At 37.6% G+C, this 23730-nt stretch overlaps 1 protein-coding gene across 6 annotated transcripts in view; it reads right to left on the bottom strand.

Moving 5' to 3' along the window:
* mad1l1 (mitotic arrest deficient 1 like 1) overlaps positions 1 to 23730 on the bottom strand; it is a 233256-nt gene that overhangs the window by 189131 nt on the left and 20395 nt on the right. For 2 of the 6 annotated variants that reach the window (XM_062026580.1, XM_062026579.1), the window contains exon 1: positions 1988 to 2122. The exons of the other annotated variants lie outside the window; for them this stretch is intronic. The gene's annotated coding sequence lies outside the window, so the exon portion shown is untranslated. Of the gene's footprint in view, positions 1 to 1987; positions 2123 to 23730 lie in introns of those variants that run through there. 6 annotated transcript variants of the gene reach the window in all.

Genomic DNA, 23730 nt, shown 5'->3' with positions numbered 1-23730 from the left:
TCTTGTGGCCACTGATTGGCTCAGCCTTAGAAAGCATTACTTACATTAGCAAGCTAACTTTTTAAGCTCATTTTGCAGCTGAACACCTCAGACTCTTATAACTTGGTACTTGACACATGATAACGTCAGCATGCTACCATGCTAAAATCAACGATTTACTTTTTTAGTAAATTTTGCAGCCGAACACCTCAGACTCGTATATCAGTATAAACCAGAGTGGGTGGCACAAATGTAACTCCGATATTGGGTTTCACTATGTAAAGCGCTTTGAGTCACTAGAGAAAAGCACTATATAAATATAATTCACTTCACTTCACTTCACTTCCAATTCAGGGTGTTTTGTATTCGTCTTTAGATCAATAAAGAACTGGCAAATGGCCCCCGGAGGACAAATTTGACACCCCTGATTTAGATATATTTCTATTTATTTTTGAAATGAAAGGGACACACATGAAGTGAATTATATTTACATAGCGCTTTTCTCTAGTGACTCAAAGCGCTTTACACTGTGAAACCCAATATCTAAGTTACATTTTTATTTCGGCCGGCTGCAGCAACACAAATACGTAGCCGGTGTTTCATCGTTTACATTCCCGAAAGATGACAGTCAAGCTTTACCATTGGCCTGTGGAGACCTGGGACAACAGAGACTCTTACCAGGAGGACTTTGAGTTGGATACGCAGACACGGTACCGTGAGTACGCAACCAGAATGTTGCCATAAGCATTTAGTTTAATTTGTATGTGTAACGCAGTACGCAGCTGCGGCTTCCAAACATTTGATCGCTTGCCCGTACGTGCGTGCCGCTATGTGCATGTCACGTACGTAACTTTGGGGAAATATATGTGCTGTATGAACTTTGCGGAGGTGAACGGTACTTTGGGCTGTGGGATTGAGTGTGTTGTGCGGGTGTTTGATTTGTATTGGCGGGTTATATGGACGGGAGGGGGGAGGTGTTTGTTATGCGGGATTAATTTGTGGCATATTAAATATAAGCCTGGTTGTGTTGTGGCTAATAGAGTATATACCTGTATATGTCTTGTGTTTATTTACTGTTTTAGTCATTCCCAGCTGAATATCAGGTCCCACCCGCCTCTCACAGCATCTTCCCTATCTGAATCGCTTCCACTGCCCTCTAGTCCTTCACTCTTACTTTCCTCATCCACAAATCTTTCATCCTCGCTCAAATTAATGGGGAAATCGTCACTTTCTCGGTCCGAATCGCTTTCGCTGCTGGTGGCCATGATTGTAAACAATGTGCAGATGTGATGAGCTCCACAACCGGTGACGTCACGCGCATATCGTCTGCTACTTCCGGTACAGGCAAGGCTTTTTTATCAGCGACCAAAAGTTGCGAACTTTATCGTCAATGTTTTCTACTAAAACCTTTCAGCAAAAATATGGCAATATCGCAAAATGATCAAGTATGACACATAGAATGGACCTGCTATCCCCGTTTAAATAAGAAAATCGAATTTCAGTAGGCCTTTAAACCAGTGTGGGTGGCACTGGGAGCAGGTGGGTAAAGTGTCTTGCCCAAGGACACAACGGCAGTGACTAGGATGGCAGAAGCGGGGATCGAACCTGGAACCCTAAAGTTGCTGGCCCGGCCACTCTACCAACCGAGCGATACCGCCCCATACCGTTCATTCCCATTTACGTAAATGCATCATATTAATAAAGGTTGTTTGTTGTTGTAGGTCACAGGTGAGTACACAACTGCTATGCACTACACCGAAGGCTAACTAATAACTAATAAAACATATTAAATGACAACAATTGTCATTCTAGATGCTTCTAACAGAGCAAAACATCATGAAACTTACAGTAGCTGCAATACAAACTGCCAAAGCCCATCCGAAGAAGTCTTACTTTATGCTACGCCTGAAGCTTGGCTTGATATGTGAGCTCAGTTTTCACATACATTTAGAGAAAAGACAAAGTCAACATTTTCTCCGTAGATCGGCGAATATAAAGTTGAACTTACTGCTCGGGTGGCCGCAGCGTCGGCTTGTTTGTGAAAGCTTCTGGGGGGTTGATAAGTTATCTTAGCACTGCTAGCCTGTTAGCTGCTGCAGTGTGCATAGACTCCCTCCTCTTTGAATCAAACGCAAAATCTCGCGAGACCCAACGGTACTTCGTCAGAGACGTTTTCCTTCATACTTGTCAATTCTCACTACTGTATCAACGATAAAAAAAAAAAAAGAATTAGAACTCTACGTTAAAACACTCTCTACCTCTCACAAACAAAAAGCTGTGAAAACGATGATGCTGTGTTCCAAATGTAAATTATTTACTGAACTTGTGTGAGCCTATGGCTTTGCACTTTGTTATATATATATATATATATATATATATATATATATATATCATTCTATTTTAGTTACTTTATTGAGATTACAACCCTCTGGCACTGATTTGTACTGTTTTTGTACTTATTTTGAAAATTGTTATTTCTCGATTGTTTGTAAATGTTGCAGTTTATAAATAAAGGTTTATAAAATAAATAAATAATAACGACACTTACTGGAGCCGCGCTCGAACACATTGCTTGATATTTCAGTTATTGTGTTTTTTTATTTTAGCATATAAGTTTAAATTGTATGGATGGACAATTATTTCTTCTTAAGATGCACTTTTTTTTGTTTTTGTTTTTTTTTTGTGGTTTTTTTTGCCTGCAAGGGAAAAAATACTTTAATATTTCATGAAACAAATTACAATTACAGAAAACCAAATGCAAAACAATTTACAATTTAGATATACAATTTTACAATTGGTTCATTGTCATTTTTTATTTTTGGTTTGCTATCCCTGTTACTTACACCGGTTGTAATTATGCGTTTGTTTATTTACCAGCGAACAGTGCCATTAAAATGACAATTTACAATGTATTAAACAAAAATAACAAAAAGACAAAACAACGTAGTATTTCAGAAAAATCAAACAACATTTGAAAAAATGAAACTTACGATCACAAAAGCAAAAATTACAAAAGGCAAAACAACTAATAATTTCAGAAAACACGAACAAAAAGCAAAAAACAAAAAAAACAACAACTCACAATTACAAAAACACCAATTAAAAAAACAAAACAACTTACAATTACAAAAACACTATTTAAAAAAACAACAACTTACAATTACACAAATACTAATTATGAAAAAAACAACTTACAATTACAAAAACCAAAAGATGAAACAATTTACAATTCCAGAAAACTAAAAAAAACTAAATCAGAAAAACAAAACTCGCTTTTACTTTGAAAATGAACACTGTCGGAGTCAGAATATGAAAAAACACCATCCGTTCTGGTCTGTTTTTAAGTTTCAGTTTATTAGGGATTCAAATGTTTGCCACGTAAAATATTAAATGGAAGTAAAACGGTTTTTTTTGTTTTTTTAAATTTAATTCAAATAAACTAGTTTTGTTTGTTGTATTTTTTTTTTTTTCAAATCAATTTCCATTCTTTAAACAAAAATAAGCAATATATGTAATGGTTATTGCATTTTTGCATATAACATTACTATATGCTAATGTTTATTTGCAAGCATTTTTTTTTATTTTGTATTTTTTAACCTCGTAATCTTGGATTTCGATATTTGGCGCCATCTTAGAATAATGCAAGTTGTTTACTTGTTTATCATTACCTGACTAATGTTTTATGCTAATATTTCCTTCTAATATTTTAGCAAATGGTGTATACTTTTTAATGTAATACTCATGGATTTCATTACTTAGCACCATCTTAGAAGTGTGTTAGCTGTCCCAGTGTTAGCATGCTAACATTTTATGCTAGCAGCCATAATAGCTATTTTCTTACTTTTTAACCTAATAATAATTGATTTATTGATATTATTATTAGGTTAAAAATATGCTAGATTTTGCTTGCTTATATTAATATTTAACATTACTATACTAACATTTTACCTAATTTTACACTTTTTAACCGTAATAATCATGGATGTCATTACTTAGCGCCATCGTAAATGTATGCTTGCTGTTCACATGTTGACATGCCATTTTCAATGGTGGTTGTAAAAAAGATGAATGCTTTGTTTTGTAATTTTCTTTTTTTGTCCTTTAAAATTAACTTTAAAAAAAAACTGTGATTTTTCGTTTTTCAATTTACATTCTTGAGACGAAAAATTAAAAGACCAAAACATACACTGGCCGATATCGTAATTTAAAAAAAAAAAAACTTTTTTATTTTTAAACACAACTACATACGGTGTCTTATATCAATAAATCTTTGGGCGCTTAACAATACAATTTAATTCTGATTCCTGGGGATTCGATTCAGAATAGATTCTCGATTCAACACAACACCCGATTCAAACCGATACTTGCAATATATTATTAAAACAGGTTACAGGTTGGAAAATCTCTTTCTGGTTGCATGGAGATGGCCCCAAAAACTTTTTTTTAAAAAATGTATTATTTAAAAAAAATCTATATTTGTTTTATTCAAACATTTTTAAATCGATTTTTGAATATTAGAAATCGGTTTAGTATTGGATGAAGAACAATTGCAATTTGGATGTGAATTTAGTTTTTTTTTGTGCATCCTGTGGAGAATGCATATATTTTTAAGAGTTCTTTCTTTATTCATAGTCATGTTTAAAGCAGCTAATATTTTCCCATGTGTACACTTTGTGCTTGAATCTTATGTCCACAAGTAAACTCTGTGCCTTATCTTGAAAGCGTTGGAATGTGTATTGGGAGTATGATGTACTCCCTTTTTACCTTATCTGTATTAGAACAATGAGGATGTATTCCTTTCTGGGCAGGGTGGGGGCTGTTTTCGTATTCAATAAGGACTGTTTTTACTGCTGGACTCTAGAAAGAGGTTTCGCAGCCTTCATAGCAGAACCTCCAGGTTCTGTAACAGCTTCTTCCCTCAGGCCGTAAGACTCTTGAACACATCATAATAATCCCCTCAATTCCTCCCAAAAATGGATTAACTCGCTGGAATATAAAGACAATATAACATACATGTATAAACATGGATGCATATGCAAAAGTGCAATATATTTATCTGTACAATAATCTATTTATTTATATCTGCACCTTATTGATTTTTTATCCTGCACTACCACGAGCAAATGCAACAAAATTTCGTTCTTATCTGTACTGTAAAGTTCAAATTTGAATGACAATAAAAAGGAAGTGTAAGTTGTCTCTTCCCGTTTGATTTTTAGACCGCTTCTAGATGACGCTATTAACACACTGTAAGACTGGTCTCCTAAAGCTTTAGTAAAACTTGATAATATTCCTATTCTGTCTTGATGGTCCTTCTCACTCAACATATATGTCATCCGAAAGAACTTGGGATTGACCAGTGACTTTTATTCCCTGAGAGGAAGACTGGTCTGATGCAACAATTCCTAATAAATATATTGTATAAATATTAGGTGTGCACAAAAATCGATTCACATCTGATTCGTATTAATCGATTCATAATTTTAAGAAATCGATTGTTTTAAACCTCCAAGTCCGAGTACATGGTTCTTGCCCGGAAAAGGGTGGAGTGCCATCTCCGGGTTGGGGAGGAGTCCCTGTCCCTAGTGGAGGAGTTCTAGTACCTCGGAGTCTTGTTTAAGAGTGAGGGAAGAGTGGATCATGAGATCGATAGGTGGATCGGTGCGGCATCTTCAGTAATGCGGCCGCTGTATCGATCCGTTGTGGTGAAGAAGGAGCTGAGCCGGAAGGCAAAGCTCTCAATTTACCGGTCGATCTACGTTCCCATCCTCACCTATGGTCATGAGCTTTGGGTTATGACCGAAAGGACAAGATCACGGGTACAAGCGGCCGAAATGAGTTTCCTCCGCCGGGTGGCGGGTCTCTCGCTGAGAGATAGGGTGAGAAGCTCTGTCATCCGGGAGGAACTCAAAGTAAAGCCGCTGCTCCTCCACATCGAGAAGAGCCAGATGAGGTGGTTCGGGCATCTGGTCAGGATGCCACCCGAACGCCTCCCTAGGGAGGTGTTTAGGGCACGTCCGACCTGTAGGAGGCCACGGGGAAGACCCAGGACACGTTGGGAAGACTATGTCTCCCGGCTGGCCTGGGAACGCCCCGGGAGGAGCTGGACGAAGTGGCTGGGGAGAGGGAAGTCTGGGCTTCCCTGCTTAGGCTGCTGCCCCCGCAACCCGACCTCGGACAAGCGGAAGAAGATAGATGGATGGATGGATTGTTTTAAATTATGTTTTGTTTTTTTCTATAAGACTCTATTTTTGAAAATGAGTTTTTAGGCCAGACGGAGCTTTTCTAACCTAAATTCCTACAGAATATTGTAACTGGAAATCAATGTAGCAGCATCACTTGCCAGGTTCGACCAGCAGATGGCAGCACTGCCACATTAGCACTTAGGCAGAGAGCAGAAATGCCTTTTTTTTTGTGGTCAATTTCCAGCTACATTTATGAGCGGTATGGGGGCGCTACTGATGTTGTGCATTTATAGAGGGAGCCATGATGGAGGGGTGTGAACTCCACTTGAAAAGGTCAGAAGAGGAACGTCGACATCAGCGCTCTTTTCCCCCGCGCGGCTGTCTCTTTGACTTCCATCTTGTCAACCCCAAGAGTATCCCGCTTATTTTGGTGTCCTGTCCTCACTTCTCGCCACTCCGCCCTCATCTCTTCTCATACTTTCCTTGCTTTGTTTTTTTTTTTGTCAGACTCGACCTTTCCCCCCCTCCTCAGACGACATAGCCCACTTTGGGATGTGCGCGCACACACGGGCGACGCCGGGCGCAAATGAACAGAAGCGCCTGCAGATGTGTCCTCCATCAGCATCTGCTGTGACACATGCCGCTCAACATCGCCACAAAAATAGCTTTTTTTTAAATTCTTAGTATAATGTTAGCATGTGGCTCACTGTGTCACTAACTTAGCATATTGTTCAAATGTAATGTTAGCATGTAGCTCACACAGCTATTGTGTTGCTAACCTAGAACAATGTTAAAATGTTATGTTAGCATGTACAGTACCTCACTGTGTCACTAACTTTTTATGATGTTAAAATGTAATGTTAGCATGTAGAGAGAAAGTCATTGATTTTGAAGCGAACAGAAAAGCTCCTCAATGGCTTGGTCGCCACACGATGGCCGCAGGGTGACCCGAACTGCTGCTGTTGCCTCGGCAACCAGAAGGAAACCGAGCAGAGCTCAAAGATGTCAAGTCTGGGTGACGAGCAGATTTTTTAAGGGTCACTAATCTACATCAGAGATGATGTCGAATGGCTTTCGAAAAGACAAATCAATAAAGCTGAGTTTTTATTCTCCTATAACGCAGCGTGTGGCGGGGGCATTTTGGTAGTTTTACCTTCAAAACCAGTACATTATATAGATTTTTTTTTACAAGAACTACAAAATGCAATTTTCGTAGAAATTTGGTGTGAATACTGAAGAGCCGAAACCGAACTGAAATGCTAACAGCTAGCACGCTGGCCAAATAGTGTCAAGTAACAAAAAATAGGGGTAAAATAAGCTAAGAAGAAAAAAATTAGCATGCTAACAGAATTATGCTAACATGCTAAAGTAGCCTGCTTATAGTTAACATTGGTGAAATACCAAAATATATGACACTGAGATGTATACCTGCAAAATTAGCTGAAAAAACTAGCTTGATAATGTTAGCATGCTAAAATATTAAAATAATCTGCGTCAAGTACTAATATATGACTCTCATGTATACCTATGAAGTTTGCTAAAAATTTTTTTTAAAAAAAGCTAGCCTATTACCAGTACTATGCTAACATGCTAACAATAGCCCGCTTACAATTAGCATTAGTGAAATACCAAAATTTATGACAGTTAACAGTTATGATACTGAGATGTATACCTGCAAAAATAGCAAAGCTAGGATGATAATGTTAGCATGCTAAAATATTAACTGTAGTTTGTGTCAAGTACCAAAATATGACTCTGGTGTATACCTCACTCACTCACTCACTCATCCCATGGCCTAGGAGGCCGTAGGGGTGTCATGGTGGATGCTTGGGCAGTCAGGGATCTCCAGCGCTCACGATCTTCTGCTGTTCGTAGCAGGGTTTGGAAGCTGCAGCCAGTCCATTCTTTGATGTTGTCCATCCAGGCCTTTCTCTGCCTGCCTCGTCTCCGCTTCCCCTCTACTGTTCCCTGCAGGATGGTCTTTGACAGGGAGGTGTGCCTTGTGACATGACCAAACCAGGTCAGCTTGCGACGTTTAACTGTTGAGAGCAGAGGTTCCTGTTCGCCAGCATGGCTGGTAACTAAATGTCGAACATAATCATTTGTCCGGTGTTCACTGTATGATATATGTAGCATTCTTCTGTAAGACTTGCTTTCAAAGGACTGTATCCTGCGCTCAGTGTCCGCTGTGAGCGTCCAGCTCTCACAACCATAGAGTAGGGTGGAAAGAACAAGTGACTTGTAGAGTCTGACCTTCACCTGGAAGCTGATGGTATTGCTTTTCCAGATACTGGTCAGTCTTGTCATGGCTGATGTTGCTATGCCGATTCTTGCTCTGATCTCTTTTGTGGAGCTGCCATCTTCACTCACAAAGGACCCGAGGTACTTAAAGTCCTTTACTTCCTCCAGGGTTTGTCCATTCAATGTGATGTTCGGTGGTGGTAAGTGATTGTGACTGCTGACCAGGATCTTGCTCTTCTCTGCACTTATCTCCATTCCATAAGCTCTCGCAGCCTCCTCCAGTCTGGTGGTCAGTTCCTGGAGTTCCGCCTCACTTTTTCCCATAAGGTCAATGTCATCCGCGAAGCGAAGGTTGGAGACGGGTCTTCCTCCGATGGTAACGGAGGTGTGGAATTCTTGGAGTGCTTTTTCCATGATGTTCTCCAGGAAGACATTAAATAGGACAGGGGAGAGGAGACAGCCTTGACGGACACCAATAGATGTTTTAAAAGGTTCTCCTATGCTGTTGCTGATGAGAACTGCACTGCTTGAGTCTGTTTAAAGTGCTTGGATGACCTGAATGAGATTATTGTCGAAGCTGTAATTTCTGAGAACCTGCCATAGTCCTTCATGCCATACACGGTCAAAGGCTTTTTTAAAGTCAATGAAGTTGTGGTATAAGTTGTGCTGGTGCTGAAGGTGCTTCTCAATCAGTAGTCTGACGTTGAAGATCTGTTTGGTGGTGCTCCGTTTTGGTCTGAATCCAGCCTGTTCCTCGGAAAGGAATTCCTCTGCCTTGTTCCTCAGTCTGTTCAGGATTATCCGCAGCATTACTTTGCTAGCGTGACAGATGAGGCTGATGGTTCTGTAATTTTGGCACTGCCTTGAATTCCCTTTCTTAGGGAGAGGGATAATCAGAGATTGGGTCCATTTTTGGGGCCACTGCTTGGTTTCCCAAATCTTTTGGCAGATGTGTGTCAGTGCTATTATAATGCTTCGCCCCCCATGCTTCCAAAGCTCTGCCGGGACGTTATCGATGCCTGGTGATTTGCCGATTTTTAGGCTCTTTACTGCCTCCTGTACTTCAGCTTGCAGTATTGGTGCATCCTCGCATTCGCCACTGGGCTTCATGGCATTGGTTAGTATGGTGGGGTCTGGTGATATTGTATAGTTGTATAGTTCCTGGCAATACTCTGTCCACCGTTGGGTTATTTCTGCTTTCTCTGTTAGTAGAGATCCATGCTTGTCTTCTATTACTGTGGCTATAGGTTGTTGTGTCCTTGTCAGTTTCTTCAGCGTTGCGTAGCCTGCTTTACTGTTGCCCTGCCGTATCCCTGCATCTATGCTTTCACATTGTTCTGTGATCCGCTTTTCTTTTGCTTCCCTCATCATCTTCCTGATGTTTCTGTTCACAGAGGTATGCTGCTTAGCTGCCTCTGGGTCATCCTTCTTTGTCTTTTTGAGGGCCCTTCTGAGGTCACATTGGTCTAGGATGTCATCAGTGATCCATGGTTTGTTTTTCTTCCTGTCCTTCCCTAGTACTTCAGTTGCTGATACTATGATTGCTTTCTCCATGTTATCTGTCAGTGAGTCTATGTCTTGTACTAAGTTAAAGGCCTACTGAAACCCACTACTACCGACCACGCAGTCTGATAGTTTATATATCAATGATGAAATCTTAACATTATAACACATGCCAATACGGCCGGGTTAACTTATAAAGTGACATTTTAAATTTGCCGCTAAACTTCCGGTTCGAAACGCCTCTGAGGATGACGTATGCGCGTGACGTAGCCCGGCGAACACGGGTATGCCTTCCACATTGAAGCCAATACGAAAAAGCTCTGTTTTCATTTCATAATTCCACAGTATTCTGGACATCTGTGTTCGTGAATCTGTTTCAATCATGTTCATTGCATTATGAAGAAGGAAGCTGAGCAAGCAAAGAAGAAAGTTGTCGGTGCGAAATGGACGTATTTTTCCAACGTAGTCAGCCACAACAGTACACAGCCGGCGCTTCTTTGTTTACATTCCCGAAAGATGCAGTCAAGATGGAAGAACTCGGATAACAGAGACTCTAACCAGGAGGACATTTGACTTGGATACACAGACGCCTGTAGAGAACTGGGAAAACACAGACCCTTACCAGGATTACTTTGATTTGGATGACAAAGACGCAGACGTGCTACTGTGAGTATGCAGCTTTGGCTTTTTTTTGCGTATGTACGTAACTTTTTAAAAATATATAAGCTTTATGAACCTTGGGTTAGGTGAACGGTCTTTTGGGCTGAGTGATTGTGTGTGTTGATCATGTGTTTGAATTGTATTGGCGTGTTCTATGGAGCTAGGAGCTAGCAGAGGAGCTAGCATAACACGTACCGTACCTACGTGCGCGTCACGTACGTAACTTTTTAAAAATATATAAGCTTTATGAACCTTGGGTTAGGTGAACGGTCTTTTGGGCTGAGTGATTGTGTGTGTTGATCAGGTGTTTGAATTGTATTGGCGTGTTCTATGGAGCTAGGAGCTAGCAGAGGAGCTAGGAGCTAGCATAACAAAGACGCAGGTGTTATTATGCAGGATGAATTTGTGGCATATTAAATATAAGCCTGGTTGTGTTGTGGCTAATAGAGTATATATATGTCTTGTGTTTATTTACTGTTGTAGTCATTCCCAGCTGAATATCAGGTCACCCCCGGCTCTCACAGCATCTTCCCTATCTGAATAGCTTCAACTCCCCACTAGTCCTTCACTTGCACTTTACTCATCCACAAATCTTTCATCCTCGCTCAAATTAATGGGGAAATTGTCGCTTTCTCGGTCCGAATCTCTCTCACTTCATGCGGCCATCATTGTAAACAATAGGGAACTTTGCGTATATGTTCAACTGACTACGTCACGCTACTTCCGGTAGGTGCAAGCCTTTTTTTATCAGATACCAAAAGTTGCAATCTTTATCGTCGTTGTTCTATACTAAATCCTTTCAGCAAAAATATGGCAATATCGTGAAATGATCAAGTATGACACATAGAATAGATCTGCTATCCCCGTTTAAATAAAAAAAATTCATTTCAGTAGGCCTTTAAGTGTTGCAAATTTCCCTCCTATGTTTGCCTCAAATATTCCTGCAACTTGTGGGTCTTTAAGTTTGTCTAGACTAAATCTGATGCGTGGGTTAGTGTGTTTTTTTGGAGTCTTCAGTTTAAGTTTAAGCGTCATTAGTACCATATCGTGGTCACGTGTATACCTATAATATTTAAAATAAAATAAAAAAGAAAAAAGGTCAGTCTACTAACAGTACTATGATAAAATGCTAACAGTAGCCCAGTTACAGGTAGCATTAGTGAAATAAAATATACAACTCTTATGTATACCTATAAAATTAGCTAAAAAAAAAAAAAGCTAGCCTATTACCAGTACTATGCTAACATGCTAACAATAGCCCGCTTATAATTAGCATTAGTGAAATACCAAAATATATGACAGTTAACATTTATGACACTGAGATGTATACCTGCAAAAATAGCTAAAAGTAAAGCTAGCATGATAATGTTATTATGCTAAAATATTAACTGTAGTTTGTGTCGAGTACCAAAATATGAATGTGGCGTATACCTATAATATTTGCTAAAAAAAAATATATATATATAGGTCAATCTACTAACAGTACTATGATGCTATGCTAACAATAGCCCAGTTACAGGTAGCATTAGTGAAATACCGAAATACATGACACAGATGTATACCTGCAAAAATAGCTAAAAACAAAGCTAGCATGATAATGTTAGCATGCTAAAACACTAACTGTAGTATGCACCAAGTATCAAAATATATTACTCTGCAATGTATACCTGCAAAACTTGTTTAAAAAGTTAGCACACTAACAATGTTAGCATACATCAAGTACCAAAATATGACTCTGGTGTACACCTATAAAATGTTCTAAAAAAAAAGCTAGCCTACTAACGTTAGCATGCTAACAGGTAGCATTAGTCAAGTAACAAAATATTTGACACTGAGGTGTACACCTGCAAAATTTGCAACAAAAAAAAGCCATGGTAATATTCGAATGCTAAAGATTGTGCCACGGGCGGTTAAAAAATGAGCACCCCGTGTGCATTATTCATCATGAAGTGTCATACAAATGTGATTGTACATGCGCATGCTTAATCAATTACATAAATGCTCTAATTATAGCCTAATTAGCGAATGGGCTGACTGGGCGGAATGTTAATTAGAAGCAGGAACCTTCAAGTTGCTGGTGTAAGATGTTAGCATGACGAGGTCAGCATGGGGGAACAACCAGCATACTTCCAAGATGGCGTCAACTAACACAATCCATGATTATTAGGTTAAAACATACATAACACTAGCCCAGTTACAGGTAGCGTTAGTGAAATACCAAAATATATATGACACTGAGATGTATACCTGCAAAAATAGCTGAAAACGAAGCTAGCATGATAATGTTAGCATGCTAAAACACTAACTGTAAATGTAACTGTCAAATACCAAAATATGACTCTGTTGTATACCTGCAAAACTTGTTAAAAAAGTTAGCACGCTAACAATGTTAGAATACAATAAGTACCAAAATATGACTCAAAACCAGTACAATATATACACATTTTTTCCAAGAACTACAAAGTGCAATTTTTTGTAGACATGTCGTGTGAATACTGAAGAGCCAAAACCGAACTGAAATGCTAACAGTTAGCACGCTGGCCAAATAGTGTCAAGTAACAAAAATTAGGGGTAAAATGAGCTAAGAAGACAAAAAAGTAGCATGCCAACAGAATTATGCTAACATGCTAAAATAGCCTGCTTAGAGTTAACATTGGTGAAATACCAAAATATATGACACTGAGATGTATACCAGCAAAATTAGCTGAAAAAACTAGCTTGATAATGTTAGCATGCTAAATTATTAAAATAATTTGCGTGAAGTACTAATATATGACTCTCATGTATACCTATGAAATTTGCTAAAAAAAATAAATTAAAAAAAAGCTAGCCTATTACCAGTACTATGCTAACATGCTAACAATAGCCCGCTTACAATTAGCATTAGTGAAATACCAAAATATATGACAGTTAACAGTTATGATACTGAGATGTATACCTGCAAAAAATAGCAAAGCTAGCATGATAATGTTAGCATGCTAAAATATTAACTGTAGTTTGTGTCAAGTACCAAAATATGACTCTGGTGTATACCTATAATATTTAAAATAAAATAAATAATAAAAAAGGTCAGTCTACTAACAGTACTATGATAAAATGCTAACAGTAGCCCAGTTACAGGTAGCATTAGTGAAATAAAATATACAACTCTTATGTATGCCTATAAAATTAGCTAAAAAAAAAAAAAAAGCTAGCCTATTACCAGTACTATGCTAACATGCTAACAATAGCCCGCTTATAATTAGCATTAGTGAAATACCAAAATATATGACAGTTAACAGTTATGACACTGAGATGTATACCTGCAAAAATAGCTAAAAGTAAAGCTAGCATGATAATGTTATTATGCTAAAATATTAACTGTAGTTTGTGTCGAGTACCAAAATATGAATGTGGCGTATACCTATAATATTTGCTAAAATATATATATATATATATATATATATAGGTCAATCTACTAACAGTACTATGATGCTATGCTAACAATAGCCCAGTTACAGGTAGCATTAGTGAAATACCGAAATACATGACACAGATGTATACCTGCAAAAATAGCTAAAAACAAAGCTAGCATGATAATGTTAGCATGTTAAAACACTAACTGTAGTATGCGCCAAGTATCAAAATATATTACTCTGCAATGTATACCTGCAAAACTTGTTTAAAAAGTTAGCACACTAACAATGTTAGCATACATCAAGTACCAAAATATGACTCTGGTGTACACCTATAAAATGTTCTAAAAAAAAAGCTAGCCTACTAACGTTAGCATGCTAACAGGTAGCATTAGTCAAGTAACAAAATATTTGACACTGAGGTGTACACCTGCAAAATTTGCAACAAAAAAAAGCCATGGTAATATTCGAATGCTAAAGATTGTGCCACGGGCGGTTAAAAAATGAGCACCCCGTGTGCATTATTCATCATGAAGTGTCATACAAATGTGATTGTACATGCGCATGCTTAATCAATTACATAAATGCTCTAATTATAGCCTAATTAGCGAATGGGCTGACTGGGCGGAATGTTAATTAGAAGCAGGAACCTTCAAGTTGCTGGTGTAAGATGTTAGCATGACGAGGTCAGCATGGGGGAACAACCAGCATACTTCCAAGGTGGCGCCAACTAACACAATCCATGATTATTAGGTTAAAACATACATAACACTAGCCCAGTTACAGGTAGCGTTAGTGAAATACCAAAATATATATGACACTGAGATGTATACCTGCAAAAATAGCTGAAAACGAAGTTAGCATGATAATGTTAGCATGCTAAAACACTAACTGTAAATGTAACTGTCAAATACCAAAATATGACTCTGGTGTATACCTGCAAAACTTGTTAAAAAAGTTAGCACGCTAACAATGTTAGAATACAATAAGTACCAAAATATGACTCAAAACCAGTACAATATATACACATTTTTTCCAAGAACTACAAAATGCAATTTTTCGTAGACATATCGTGTGAACACTGAAGAGCATACTTGCCAACCCTCCCGTTTTTAGCGGGAGAATCCCGGTATTCAGCGCCTCTCCCGACAACCTCCCGGCAGAGATTTTCTCCCGACAAACTCCCGGTATTCAGCCGGAGCTGGAGGCCACGCCCCCTCCAGCTCAATGCGGACCTGAGACTGAGTGGGGACAGCCTGTTCTCACGTCCGCTTTCCCACAATATAAACAGCTTGCCTGCCCAATGACGTCATAACATCTAGGGATTTTAGAGAGTAGAGTGCACAACTGCGCACACAACAAGGAGACGAAGCAGAAGAACGAGGAAATTACAGACATGGCGACGCCGTCGACGAGCAAGATGAAGAAATACGCTTGCAAGTTCCAAAACGAATGGAAACAAGAATTTCAGTTAATCCAGGACAGTTCGAAGGGGAAGGTGTATGTTGCCTGTAAATATGTAGAACAGACTTCTCCACTGAACACGGTGGCCGAAATGATATACTCATCATGAACGGAGAAGTTAAACAGGACAATACTGCCATCTAATGGATAGCCACCGGAACACTGAAATTCAAGTATTTCTTTTATTTAAATAAAATAAATATATATATATATATATATATATATATATATATATATATATATATATATATATATATATATATATATATATATAGCTAGAATTCACTGAAAGTCAAGTATTTCATACATATATATATATATATATATATATATATATATATATATATATATATATATATATATATATATATATATATATATATATATATATATATATATATATATATATATATATATATATATATATATATATATATGAAATACTCGAGTTGGTGAATTCTAGCTGTAAATAACCACGCCCCCAAACACGCCCCCCGCCCCCAACCCCTTACCCCCCACCTCCCGATATTGGAGGTCTCAAGGTTGGCAAGTATGCTGAAGAGCCAAAACCGAACTGAAATGCTAACAGCTAGCACACTGGCCAAATAGTGTCAAGTAACAAAAAATAGGGGTAAAATGAGCTAAGAAGAAAAAAAAGTAGCATGCCAACAGAATTATGCTAACATGCTAAAATAGCCTGCTTAGAGTTAACATTGGTGAAATACCAAAATATATGACACTGAGATGTATACCTGCAAAATTAGCTGAAAAAACTAGCTTGATAATGTTAGCATGCTAAAATATTAACTGTACTTTCGGCGTTAAATACTAATCTAACGCGTTGTTTTTTATATTCAGTAACTCAGTTACCGTTACTACATGATGCGTTACTGCGTTATTTTACGTTTTTTTTTATGTAGCATCCGCTAGAAACAGAGAGGATCTGAGTGTGTTTTATTGGAGCGCTGCAGAAGAGGCGACGGAGAAGAGGCGTGCTGTGTGTGTGTGTGTGTGTGTGTGTGTGTGTGTGTGTGTGTGGGGCGAGGGGGGCTTAGGGGGTGGGGGGCGGGTCTGTGTTTACTAACAAGACATGGCGAAGCCGAAGTCGAGTTTCTTAACATGGAGATATTCTCACTACTTTTCTTTTGTCGACCACAAAGAAAAGAACATTTTAGTTAAACGTAAGTTGTGTCTTGGATCAAAGATCCTATGCTAGCAATTCAAATCTGCTGAAACAGCTACAAAAGCAACATGCTTCGACGAAGCTAATAAAGAGAGACACACCTCACCTCCTAAGCAACAGAGGCTGGATTTTAACGAAGGGACTGCTAGCCAGGACAACATTGATAGAGCCATTGCAGCGTATGTGCTAGAAGACATGCAGGCTATTTCTACAGTGGAGTCACCTGCTTTCAGGCAGCTAATTAGCATGATACCGGGCATCAAATGGCACCTGGACAGTGAGTATATAAAAATGGAAAGCGAGCTAAAGAAAACACTCCAAACTCTGCCTCTGCTCATCATTCAGCACTGAAGGTACACACTCTGTCAATTCTCTTATATATTATTTCATTCTAGACTCCTAGAGTGTTTGATGATCACATCACTCTAAATGTATAGACTATAAAGTTCACATACATAAAGAGGGATCCTAGTGGGCCAGGCCAATCTTTCCGCATCTCTAAACTAAAACGGGGGAAATGTGTAGAGTGTTCTGGGCTTCAGTACAGTGTTGATCTCATGAAGACATGATTTTATTTCACAATTCCTTGAGAGAAAAAAAACGCCTGGTTAGGCTTTGTGTACGTAGTGTGTGCCTTCCTTGGTTTACAGCTATGTTGTTATTATGCTGTTTGTTACTTATGTATGTTATGTTGCAGCTATTTAAAATAGTTTTGTCAATTTGTTCTGGCCTGTAACAAATTGGCCCTTTGAAACATATCTTTGTCTTTGTGTGTTGTATGTAGACCACATTGCTTAGCAGAGTTCAGTGATGCAAATGCATGTCAAGTTGATCAACAGATTTTATTATTCTCCAGTGCAATAACAGTACTGAAATGAAGGCTAAAAGGGCATTAATTATATATAATAAATAAATAATATATATATAAGTAACTAAATAGTTACTTTTCACAGTAACGCAATACTTTTTGGTGTAAGTAACTGAGTTAGTAACTGAGTTACTTTTGAAATAAAGTAACTAGTAACTGTAACTAGTTAATGGTTTTCAGTAACTAACCCAACACTGCTTATAACATTTACCAATAGGTCAGTCTACTAATAGTACTATGCTAACAATAGCCCAGTTACAGTTAGCATTAGTGAAATACCAACATATATGACACTGAGATGTATACCTGCAAAACTAGCTAAAAACAAAGCTAGCATGATAATGTTAGCATGCTAAAACACTAACTATAACTGTCAAATACCAAAATATGACTCTGGTGTATACCTGCAAAACTTGTTAAAAAAAAGTTAACACGCTAACAGTGTTAGCATACAATAAGTACCAAAATATGACTCTGGTGTACACCTATAAAATGTTCCAAAAAAAAGCTAGCCTACTAACGTTAGCATGCTAACAGGTAGCATTAGTCAAGTAACAAAATATTTTACGCTGAGGTGTACACCTGCAAAATTTGCAACAAAAAAAAAAGCCATCATGATAATATTAGAATGCTAAAGATTGTGCCACAGGCGGTTAGAAAATGAGCAACAAGCTGTAAATGAACCCGCGTGCATTATTCATCATGAAGTGTCATACAAATTGTACATGCGCATGCTTAAACAATGATATAAATGCTCTAATTATAGCCTACTTAGCTAACGGGCTGACTGGGTGGAATGTTAATTAGAAGCAGGAACCCTGACGAGGTCAGCATGGGGGAACAACCAGTATACTTCGAAGATGGGGCTAACTAACACAATCCATGATTATTAGGTTAAAACGTACATAACAGTAGCCCAGTTACAGGTAGCATTCGTGAAATACCTAAATATATATGACACTGAGATGTATACCTGCAAAAATAGCTGAAAACAAAGCTAGCATGATAATGTTAGCATGCTAAAACACTAACTGTAAATGTAACTGTCAAATACCAAAATATGACTCTGGTGTATACCTGCAAAACTTGCTAATAAAGTTAGCACGCTAACAATGTTAGCATACATCAAGTACCAAAATATGTCTCAAAACCAGTACAATATATAGATTGTTTCCCCCAAAAACTACAAAATGCAATTTTCGTAGAAATTTCCTGTGAATACTGAAGAGCCAAAACCAAACTGAAATGCTAACAGCTAGCACGCTGGCCAAATAGTGTCAAGTAACAAAAAATAGGGGGAAAATGAGCTAAGAAAAAAAAATAGCATGCTAACAGAATTATGGTAACATGCTAAAGTAGCCTGCTTAGATTTAACATTGGTGAAATTACCAAAATATATGACACTGAGATGTATGCCTGCAAAATTAGCTGAAAAAACTAGCATGATAATGTTAGCATGCTAAAACACTAACTGTAACTGTCAAATACCAAAATATGACTCTGGGGGTATACCTGCAAAACTTAAAAACCTAGCACGCTAACAATGTTAGCATACATCAAGTACCAAAATATGACTGGTGTACACCTATAAAAATTATTAAGTTAAAACGTACACAATTAGCTAACATGTTAGCATAAAACCATAACATGTTAATGTAACATGCTATGTAACGAAATTCATGAGTTGACCAGGTTGGAGTTGGGATTTTTTTTTTAAACGTTTGAGAAATTGTTGACTCTGGAAAAATTTATATTAATTTGATTGGGAATTTCCTGGTAATTTTGGGAATATTTTTGAAACGGCGGTGAAATGTTGACGAGTTTGTTGAATCGGCTACCTGCAATACAAAAAATGTTTTTGGAAAAAAAAGCTAGCCTACGAACAATACTAGGCTAACATGCTAACAGTAGCCCAGTTACAGGTAAAAATAGCTAAAAACAAAGCTAGAATGATAATGTTAGCATGCTCAAACACTAACTAACTGTCAAATACCAAAATACGTCTGGTGTATACCTGCAAAACTTGTTAAAAAAAAGTTAGCACGCTAACAACGTTAGCATACATCAAGTACCAAAACATGACTCTGGTGTACACCTATAAAATGTTCTAAAAAAAGCTAGCCTACTAACATTAGCATGCTAACAGGTAGCATTAGTCAAGTAACAAAAAAACAATTAGCTAATATGCTAACATAAAACCGTAGCATGCTAATGTAACATGCTATGTAACGAAATTCATGAGCTGACCAGGTTGGAGATGGGATTTTTATTTTTATTTAACGTTTGAGAATTGGGGAATTGTTGCCTTTGGAAAAAATTTCGATTCATTAGATTGGGAATTTCCTGGTAATTCTGGGAATATTTTTGAAACGGCGGAGAAATGTTGACGAGTTTGTTGAATCTGCTAGCTGCTATACAAAAAAAAAAAAAAGAAAAAAAGCTAGCCTACTAACAGTACTATGCTAACAGTAGCCCAGTTACAGGTAAAAATAGCTAAAAACAAAGCTAGCATGATAATGTTAGCATGCTAAAACACTAACTGTAACTGTCAAATATCAAAATATGACTCTGGTGTATACCTGCAAAACTTGTTAAAAAAAAGTTAGCACGCTAACAATGTTAGCATACATCAAGTACCAAAACATGACTCTGGTGTACACCTATAACATGTTCTAAAAAAAAGCTAGCCTACTAACATTAGCATGCTAACAGGTAGCATTAGTCAAGTAACAAAAAAACAATTAGCTAATATGCTAAGATAAAACCGTAGCATGCTAATTTAACATGCTATGTAACGAAATTCATGAGCTGACCAGGTTGGAGTTGGGATTTTTTTTTAAACGTTTAAGAAATTGTTGACTCTGGAAAAATGTATATTCATTTGACTGGTAATTACCTGGTAATTCTGGGAATATTTTTGAAATGGCAGACAAATGTTGACGAGTTTGTTGAATCTGCTACCTGCAATACAAAACTTTTTTTTTTAAAAGCTAGCCAACTAACAGTACTAGGCTAACATGCTAACAGTAGCCCAGTTACAGGTAAAAAATAGCTAAAAACAAAGCTAGCATGATAATGTTAGCATGCTAAAACACTAATTATAACTGTCAAATACCAAAATATGACTCTGGTGTATACCTGCAAAACGTGTTAAAAAAATGTTAGCACGCTAACAACGTTAGCATACATCAAGTACTAAAACATGACTCTGGTGTACACCTATAAAATGTTCTAAAAAAAGCTAGCCTACTAACATTAGCATGCTACCAATTAGCATTAGTCAAGTAACAAAAAAAACAATTAGCTAATATGCTAACATAAAACCATAACATGCTAATGTAACATGCTATGTAACGAAATTCATGAGCTGACCAGGTTGGAGTTGAGATTTTTTTTTTTTTTTACGTTTGAGAAATGGGGAATTGTTGCCTCTGGAAAAAATTATATTCATTTGATTGGGAATTTCCTGGTAATTCTGGGAATATTTTTGAAACGGCGGAGAAATTTTGACGAGTTTGTTGAATCTGCTACCTGCGATACAAAATTATTATTATTATTTTTAAAAAGCTATCAACTAGCAGTACTATGCTAACATGCTAACAGTAGCCCAGTTACAGGTAAAAAATAGCTAAAAACAAAGCCAGCATGATCATTTTAGCATGCTAAAACACAAACTGTAACTGTCAAATACCAAAATATGACTCTGTTGTATACCTGCAAAACGTGTTAAAAAAATGTTAGCACGCTAACAATGTTAGCATACATCAAGTACCAAAACATGACTCTGGTGTACACCTGTAAAATGTTCTAAAAAAAGCTAGCCTACTAACATTAGCATGCTAACAGGTAGCATTAGTCATGTAACAAAAAACAATTAGCTAATATGCTAACATAAAACCGTAGCATGCTAATGTAACATGCTATGTAACGAAATTCATGAGCTGACCAGGTTGGAGATGAGATTTTTTTTTTTTTTTAACGTTTGAGAAATGGGGAATTGTTGCCTTTGGAAAAAATTTCGATTCATTAGATTGGGAATTTCCTGGTAATTCTGGGAATATTTTTGAAACGGCGGAGAAATGTTGAGGAGTTTGTTGAATCTGCTACCTGCTATACAAAAAAAAAAAAAAAAAAAAAGCTAGCCTACTAACAGTACTATGCTAACAGTAGCCCAGTTACAGGTAAAAATACCTAAAAACTAAGCTAGCATAATAATGTTAGCATGCTAAAACACTAACTATAACTGTCAAATACCAAAATATGACTCTGGTGTATACCTGCAAAACATGTTTAAAAAAAAGTTAGCACGCTAACAATGTTAGCATACATCAAGTACCAAAACATGACTCTGGTGTACACCTATAAAATGTTCTAAAAAAGCTAGTTTACTAACATTAGCATGCTAACATGTAGCATTAGTCAAGCAACAAAAAACAATTAGCTAATATGCTAACATAAAACCGTAGCATGCTAATGTAACATGTTATGTAACGAAATTCATGAGCTGACCAGGTTGGAGATGGGATTTTTTTTTTTTTTTAACGTTTGAGAAATGGGGAATTGTTGCCTTTGGAAAAAATTTAGATTCATTAGATTGGGAATTTCCTGGTAATTCTGGGAATATTTTTGAAACAGCGGAGAAATGTTGAGGAGTTTGTTGAATCTGCTACCTGCTATACAAAAAAAAAAAAAAAAAAGCTAGCCTACTAACAGTACTATGCTAACAGTAGCCCAGTTACAGGTAAAAATACCTAAAAACTAAGCTAGCATGATAATGTTAGCATGCTAAAACACTAACTATAACTGTCAAATACCAAAATATGACTCTGGTGTATACCTGCAAAACATGTTTAAAAAAAAGTTAGCACGCTAACAATGTTAGCATACATTAAGTACCAAAACATGACTCTGGTGTACACCTGTAAAATGTTCTAAAAAAAGCTAGCCTACTAACATTAGCATGCTAACAGGTAGCATTAGTCATGTAACAAAAAACAATTAGCTAATATGCTAACATAAAACCGTAGCATGCTAATGTAACATGCTATGTAACGGAATTCATGAGCTGACCAGGTTGGAGTTGGGATTTTTTTTTCCGTTTGAGAAATGGGGGACTGTTGCCTGTGGAAAACATTTGTATTCATTTGATTAGGAATTTCCTGGTAATTCTGGAAATATTTTTGAGGAAATTGTTGAATCTGCTACTTGCTATACAGAACCTCCCAGATTGTAAACAACAGCATAATTAACAAAGCGAGATAAAGCTACTGATGCCATCTTGTGGCGGTGATGGAAAACTACACCCAAACATTATGTTTTGTTCTTTGCGTCCAGGTGTTGCACAGTCAACACACGGCACGTGGTGTTTACTCTAGGAACTAAATTGGAACAGGGCGCCGCGGGAATTTCATAACCGTCCGCCGTGTGTGTTGAACAAGCGATGATGCCACAGATGGTTGTGTGTGTGTGTGTGTGTGTGTGTGTGTGTGTGTGCGTGGGCTGGCTTGACGCACACATGGAAATGAAAAAGGGTCTGCAGGTGAGAGGCGTGATGAAGGTAAAATATAGATAGGAGGAGAGTGACTGCGTTGCCAGATCACAAGAGGATTGGAAACACGCTAAAGAAAAATCATGGCGTGGAGGATTGCAGATTGTGTTGTCATGTAGTTGACCATCTGCTTGTCACGAGTCAGCGTGTTTGTAGGGGTGGGTACTTTTTACATCCGAACCGATATGGTACCGATTCCCGGTACATGGGAGTCGGTACTCGATACAAAACCCAAAACCAGTGAAGTTGACACGTTGTGGAATTTGTAAATGAAAACAGAATACAATGATTAGCAAAGATACAAGATACTTAAAGGCCTACTGAAATGATTTTTTCAAATTTAAACGGGGATAGCAGATCTATTCTATGTGTCATACTTGATCATTTCGCGATATTGCCATATTTTTGCTGAAAGGATTTAGTATAGAACAACGACGATAAAGATTGCAACTTTTGGTATCTGATAAAAAAAAGGCTTGCCCCTACCGGAAGTAGCGTGACGTAGTCAGTTGAACATATACGCAAAGTTCCCTATTGTTTACAATGATGGCCGCATGAAGTGAGAGAGATTCGGACCGAGAAAGCGACAATTTCCCCATTAATTTGAGCGAGGATGAAAGATTTGTGGATGAGTAAAGTGCAAGTGAAGGACTAGTGGGGAGTTGAAGCTATTCAGATAGGGAAGATGCTGTGAGAGCCGGGGG

The sequence above is a fragment of the Entelurus aequoreus genome, linkage group LG18 (assembly GCF_033978785.1).
Source record: "Entelurus aequoreus isolate RoL-2023_Sb linkage group LG18, RoL_Eaeq_v1.1, whole genome shotgun sequence".
Classification (NCBI taxonomy): Eukaryota; Metazoa; Chordata; class Actinopteri; order Syngnathiformes; family Syngnathidae; genus Entelurus; species Entelurus aequoreus.
Note: the sequence above shows the minus strand (reverse complement) of the source record. Positions and strands in the feature narration are given on the sequence as shown.